Here is a 7,285-nt window from a genome sequence, read left to right as displayed (position 1 = left end):
TATCCCTCCCAATTCAGATCAGTCATTCTCCAACATCTTGGAGTTTCCTAGAACACTGTCACTGTAATTTCCTAGCCCAATCATGTTAGCAGGACTTGTATTTGATTGACCAAATATCAAAGATCAACCCACTTGACTGCATTATCTCTTGAAAACAATTTGACAAGACCAACCACTTAAAATAGGAAATGTATGATTTGTTTCCTTCTCACACCAGAACTCCTTAATGATCCCCATCTTTCCCTTTACAATAGCTTCACCTTATATCTAAACCTATATTTCCTCCTAGGACAGAATTTCACTCAGCATAGGTATTTGTGTCCTGACGTCCTAAGTATCTACCATATACCCAGCCTTTCATTGTCACTGAATAATTAAATTTCTTTAGGTAATATTATTATTTTAAATGAGGATAGGTGCCCCAGTGGATAGAGTGTCAGGTGTGGAGTCATGAAGACTCATCTTTCTGAGTTCAAATCTTCTCTCAGTTACTTATTAGTTGTATTATCCTGGGAAAGCAGTTTAACCTTGTTTACCCATGTTGTTCATCTGTAAAATGAACTGGAGAAGTAAATGGAAAACCATTCAATTATCTTTTCCTATAAAACCCTATCTAGGCTCCCAAGTTGTCAGGTATGACGGAAATGACAGAACAATAAAATTGACATTTGTAAGATGGTAATTTGGCAATATTTTATTATAATATCTCAGGGTATCCATGACTAATTTACAATTCTCTAAATCTCTAAGTTTGTCTTTATTTCCACAAAGAGTATTTTGTAGTTATATTCATTTAATTTCTGTCTGTCTGAGTAGATAGTTGCCCAAGTACTTTATATGTATTATAGATATTTGGAGTGGAATTTCTCTTTCAATCTTGTTGGTAATATACAAAAATACTGATGATTTAGGTGGATTTCTTTTATATGCTGCATATATCCTTGCCAAATTTTTGTTTACATTTATTCTTATTTTAAAAACCATCAAACCATGTGAGAAAGTGATCATTTTGCTTCCTTTTGCCAATGTTTATTCCCTCCATTTTTTTCTTGTGTGATTACAATTGCTAAGATTTCCAGAACTATGTTAAATAGTCATAGTGGTGATCCTTGCTAGACCCCTATACCCACTCCTTTTATTTGAAGGGAATCCAACTTTATATTGAACTTATCTTACAATCCTAACAAAGGAATAGCTTAAACTTTTTCCAAAATACCATCATTGACTATTTGATAAGTTTTCCTTTAATATTTCTGCTTGTGTGTCTTTAATCCATATAGTTCTCCTACATTTGTCTCCTACATTTTAGATATCTTGAAGGTTCCTTAGTTTGTCAATTCTTTTGCTACTATTGTACAGAATTTATGTAATATTAGAATTAGTCCTTTAAATTATTGATGATAGAATCCACTTTTAAAATTTTTCAGATAATGGGGTTTTGAGGGGGGATGTTCACTTTGACTTGGGAAAATATTTTATCTAATATTTGAGTGTTTACATATTTTTTCTATTAACATAGGTGTTAATATTGTGTAACTCACTGATTTTGTCTATATTATGGTTTTGTTGTCATAGATTTGGGCAAAATTCTTTTAAATAATTTTATTCCATCTTCAAATTAACTGAATTTTATTTCTAGTTTAACATTAAAATATTATTTTCTCATTTTATGAATAAAACTATGTAACTTTATTTTTTAAAATTCTAACTTTTGGATGTCAATTAAGTGTGGTTATTCTGCCATGGATTTTGTTACTTTCTTCTTTAATTTTCAGAATGTCTATTTTGAGTTTTAGATGAGGGAATTGAAAACTTTTTTTCCAATTTTTTGTTGCATGCACAAATCATGCATTTGTCCTTTCTCATTTTTGTTGATGAAAGCATTTAGAGGGTGGNTGGTTTATTCTCAACATTCCAAGGGGGAGTTTGTCAGTTATTGCCTCTCCTGACAATGAATGAAGAAAACTTTATAATTCCTGATCTTCTAGTTTAAATCCAACAATTGCAGTCAGAAACAGAGTTCAGAGTTCATTACCCTTGAGGTCATTGTATATAACTTAATTACTAATTGAGGGACACTAATTACTCCCTCTTTAATCAGTGGAAGTAGGTGGAGTCAAGTGAGCAACTCATTTCTGTTAGCTGATTCATTATAAATCACAAGCAGCAGCAGGGTCATTGAAGCAGATTCTAAGTAAACTCACTTTACCATTCATATAGGAGGTTTCACCAATAGTTCCTGTTTCTCCACACCTCTACCATTTAGGACCAAAGGGTATTTATTTATTTTTTACAACACCTATCCTATCTGTAAATAAGCCAAAATAAGGTCTAGATGGGAAAATTGTCTATTGATTGGTCCAGAATTTAACAGCTGTAAATAATCATGTCATTAAGAGACATCTTGTGGTTCCCAGCCCAACCACAATTATTTCCTATGTTCCCAGCACAGTCAAATATTTTACTGTGGTTGATTTGTGTTCAGCATTTTTCTTAATTCTTCCTCATGAAAATTCAAGGAATATCTTTGCCTTTACCTGGAAAGGTTTACATTGGACATGGGGTCAGTTACCACAAGGGTTCATGGAAAGTTCCACATTGTTCTCACAGTTTTTAAGACACAATTTGGAAAATATTAGGTTTAAGGAGAGCTGCTTGATGCAATTTGTAGATGATTGATCTTGGCCTCAGCAAATGCCACAGTATGCCAGGAAGATAGCAAATATCTCCTTTTAGAGCTACGTAAGAGAGGCCACAAATCTCTAAGGCAAAGGTTCAGTGGTTTCTCCCCAAAGTGGAATATTTATGGTTCTTTTAAACTGCTAGTGCCCATTCCATTTCCCCTAAGAACATTGAAGATATTCAGAAACTGAGCACCCCCTCCACTAAGAAATACTTGAAGGGTAATTTTAGGAGGAACAGGATTTTGTAGGCAGAGGATCCCTTGCTATGGAGAAATCACCAAGCACCTTATAGCTCTGACAAAAAATACAGTCCCTGAACTACTTAAATTAAAGGTGAAACACTTGTCAACTCTTTCAAAATTGAAACAAGCTATCCTTCTGCCCCTGCTCTAGGCATTTCAAATTATAAAAAGCCATTTACTTTGTATGTACAAGAACAAACAGGGGTAGGTTTAAAGGTTTTGACTCAATCTTTGGGACCTGTTTAGCATCTAATTGTTTATTATTCAGCCCAGCTAGACCCAATAGCTTCAGGAGCACCACTATGTCTTAGAGGCGCAGCTGCCACAGCTTTATTGGTAACTAAATATGCAGATTCAATCTCGGGATACCCATTAACCATAATGTGCCCACATGAAGTCAAAACATTGTTGCTACGACATAAAACACAAGCATTTTCTGATCAAAGATTTGCTAGATAAGAGGTAACCTTGTTAGGTAATGAGAAAATTATCATAAAATGCTGTACAGTTCTAAATCCTGCAACCTTGCTTTCTGATTTACCAGCCTCAAGAGAACCATTGCACACTTGTGAATCTTTAGTGTTCATGACTGAAAAGACTTGAGATAATCTCCTGGACACTCCTTTAGACAACGCAGACTTAGTCTTATTCACTGATAGTTCTTCTTTCAAGGGGGGTGGCATACACTAAACTGGAGCTGCTGTAGTTACAGAATTTGCCACTGTGTTGTCATCTTTGCTACCCTCAATAAAACTGCTCAAGGAACAAAACTTACAGCTCTAAAACATGTTGTATAATTTCCAAAAATAAGAAGACAACTATTTACAGAGACTCTAGATATGCATTTAGAATATATCATGCAGTGGGTATACTATGGATTCAAAGGGGATTTTTAACCTCAACTGGAAAATATACAACAAATGCAGAAATCATTAAAGATGTGCTTTCTGCTCTCCAGCTTCCTGAAGCCCTAGCTGTGGTTCATGGCACTGCCCAGACAGGAAGAACTGACCCTATCTCTAGAGGAAACCATCAGGCAGACATTGCAGTGAAACTTATTGCTTTAGAAGAGCCTGAATTAATTTTAACATTGGCAATTAGTAATTACTATAATTAGTAATTGCTATAAATCTGAGGCAGGAGTCATCCACTTAGTAGTATGCCTATTGGGAGTCCTCAGTTTCCCCATCAAATACACACGTCACACACCATTCACACACCATTCACTGCTAACCTCTGGAAGTTGTCATGAAACCTAGGAGAGAGCTTTCTCTGTCTCAGTGATCCCCAGGGGGTCGCACACCATCCTGGAATGAGCCCCCATTTGTTAGGGTTCAAAATGGGTGGCCTCCAGAGGAACACAGGAGACAATGCAATCAAAGCAGGAGAAAGCTTTATTGCCAGTGCAAGCTGGGGGAACTCAGCAAGAGAGTCCCAAGGGGTGCATTCAGAAGAGGGAATATATATGTTTCTAGGATATAGGTGCCTTTGTCTTAGGGTTAGCTAATAGCTAGACAGAGGGAGTAGGGATGCTTCCAGGTGCCATAGGATATGATTCTTAATCTTCAAGACTGTTCTGTCTAGGAATCTTCAAGGCTGTTTCCTCTAGGGGAGGAGTTGTGGCCCTGGGGCTGTCAGCCAGAGATAACTGCCCTGCTTGAGCCAGGCATAACGTTATCCAAAAACCCCCCTGCTTAATTGCCAAGTTTAGCTTTTTGGCTATAATATTCTTATAAGCTATAATATTTCTATAAGCTATAATATTTCTATAAGCTTTTTTGGCTATAACAATTATAGCCTCCAAAGTATGTGCAGCCTGTCACACCTGCCCAGCATATAATCAACATGCCTTTCATGGCAAAGCTTTTAGTGTACATCCTGTGCCTTACACACCTTTTGAACACCTACAAATTAGCTGACCTTCCTTTCCTGGTGTCTGGAGAGAGATTAGTTTAGGAGAGGCCTTCCCTTCTTGGAGGAGATGATGCAGGTGGAACTCCAAGTCCTCCAGATGAGGGTTAGCAAGCCCTGCTGGGCTCAGCTGACCACCAGAGCAATATTCAGTGTGATGGAGTAGATATATTCTCTACCCTCTTTTTGTATTTCTCTCCTTTTGCTCTTTCCACCCTTTTTGTAAATAAAAGCTATTAAAAGTCATTTTGACTTGACCTATAATATTTTAAATTGGCAACCACCATATTATCTTAGACTTCTCACATATTTATTTAAACTCTTAATTTAATTCCTTATAACATGTGTAATATATATGCACACACACACACAAATATATATATATATATACGTATATATATATATATATACACATACATACATATACATATTGTCCTCTTCAGATACTTGAATTATTATGCTCTCAAAGCAAAGCATCCACCAACTTTTCTCTCCACTATCACTCAAAGTGTAGGGGTGACCCAAACATACACCTACAAATTTCACTCATTGCCATTAAAATCACTTCATACAGAAGACCATAAAAATGGTCTAACTATGTGTTAGAAACTGTGCTAAGCACTAAGTAAGGGGGGGACAACCAAGCCAGTCCATTCCCTTGGATATTCTAATGGAGGAACAAAACAAATGATGGAATATAGAATAAAACTAGAACATGTACAATGCCATAGTAAAGCAAAGTAAATCAAATAGCTTGGAGTCAAGGCCCCCACAAGATAAGACAAAAGCTCAGCTATGACAGTTGATGATCCTAGGTATAATGGGAAGGTCATGATGATCATGGCCATGGCTCAAGAGCAGAAAGCATTATGTGGAGACAGTTGGGAAGTTCCATATTACTAAAATACATAGTTAATAATTCAAGGATATATTTGTATTCACAAGTTGAATAAATGTCTCATAAATATTTGAGGAATACTTCTTATCTGGCTTTTCCTGCTTTTTTTATTCTTTATATAGAAGTTAAATATGTTATCCAATTATTTTGGGAAATCTTTACTGTAGAAAAGTCACATTCCCCTCTTTTTCTCCCCAGGTCACTTTAGATCTGACAGCAAAGGCCTCCAAGATTCCCCAAGGAATGAGCTCTTATAAAGAAGACCTGAATATTTTCTACTTGAGTGTGCTTTTGTTTGGAGTCTTAGGGAACATGTTCCTCCTTTATCTACACAGTCTTAAGTTAATCACAGGTCACAGGAGAAGACTCTTAAGCCTGATAATCATCAATTTAGCCATCTCTCACATTTTAATGATTCTGTTCAGGGGCATCTCCACAATAATATCAAACTCGGGATGGAGAACTTTCCTGGATCTCACAGTGGGTAATATCTTAAATTACTTCATAAGAGTGACTGGAGGCCTTAGTCTTTGTAGCACCTGCCTTCTCAGTGTCTTCCAGGCCATCACCATCAGTCCCAGCAGCCTGAAGTGGGCAGAGATTAAAACTCGAGCTCAGAAATGTATTCTTCCCTGCTGCCTCCTGAGCTGGATTTTCAATCTTCTTTTTGGTATTGCTATGCCTCTGACTGTGAGTAATCCAAGGAACAGTAGTAATGAAAGATGGAGAATTGGGCATGTTTCTTTTTGCCTACATGCCATTAGTATAAAAATTTTAACTTTTGAGTCATTTGTTGATGCTCTTTTTATGGGTCTCATGATCTTCTCCAGTGGCTATATGATGATTGTCCTGTACAAACACAACCAGAGAATCCAACACATACACAGCATCAGCTTCTCCCAGAAAACCTCCCCTGAGGCAAGAGCAACCAAAGCAATCCTAATGTTGGTGATCACCTTTGTCTGCTTCAACTCAGCCAGTTCCCCTTTCATAATTTATACAGCTTCTTCTAGAATAACCAGACACTGGGGTCTACAGTTGACTGTTGCGCTTTCAATGTTTTTTCCAATAGTCAGCCCTTTTATGTTGATCAACATCGACACCCAAATGTCCAGGCCTTTTTGTACTCTCTTGAGGTTTCCATTGCTCCTGTCAGGAAAGACTCTCTAGTTGAGAGGAACTCCTGGGGAAAATGGAAAGAATTGAGCATAGAAGAGGATTATATCAACAACTTAAACTATATCAAAAATTTGCTCAAAATGGATAAATAACTTTAATTTAAAAAGTCATATCATCAAACAACTGGAGGACAAAAGGAGGAGAGGAATTTCACAACTAAAAATAAAGGTTGAATTCTTATCCAAACAAAAGATAGATTTGATCATAATGAAACAAATAAATAATTTGAAGTATATTGAAAAAAATTTTAAACTGTTTCCAAAATTTTTTCAGTAAAAACAATATAAGAATATTCTCAACCAGGAGGAAAATGTATAAAAAAATCTTTATTGAGTCTGATACCCAATATGACTAAAGAAATTAAGAAATCT

At 36.3% G+C, this 7,285-nt stretch overlaps 1 pseudogene; it reads left to right on the top strand.

Annotated features, from left to right (window-relative positions):
• The first annotated feature begins 5,978 nt into the window (after positions 1-5,978).
• Positions 5,979-6,870, top strand: LOC123256284 (annotated as a pseudogene).
• Positions 6,871-7,285: the final 415 nt, after the last annotated feature.

This window comes from Gracilinanus agilis, unplaced genomic scaffold, assembly GCF_016433145.1.
Source record: "Gracilinanus agilis isolate LMUSP501 unplaced genomic scaffold, AgileGrace unplaced_scaffold57580, whole genome shotgun sequence".
Classification (NCBI taxonomy): domain Eukaryota; kingdom Metazoa; phylum Chordata; class Mammalia; order Didelphimorphia; family Didelphidae; genus Gracilinanus; species Gracilinanus agilis.
This window is presented reverse-complemented; position numbering and strand designations above follow the sequence as displayed.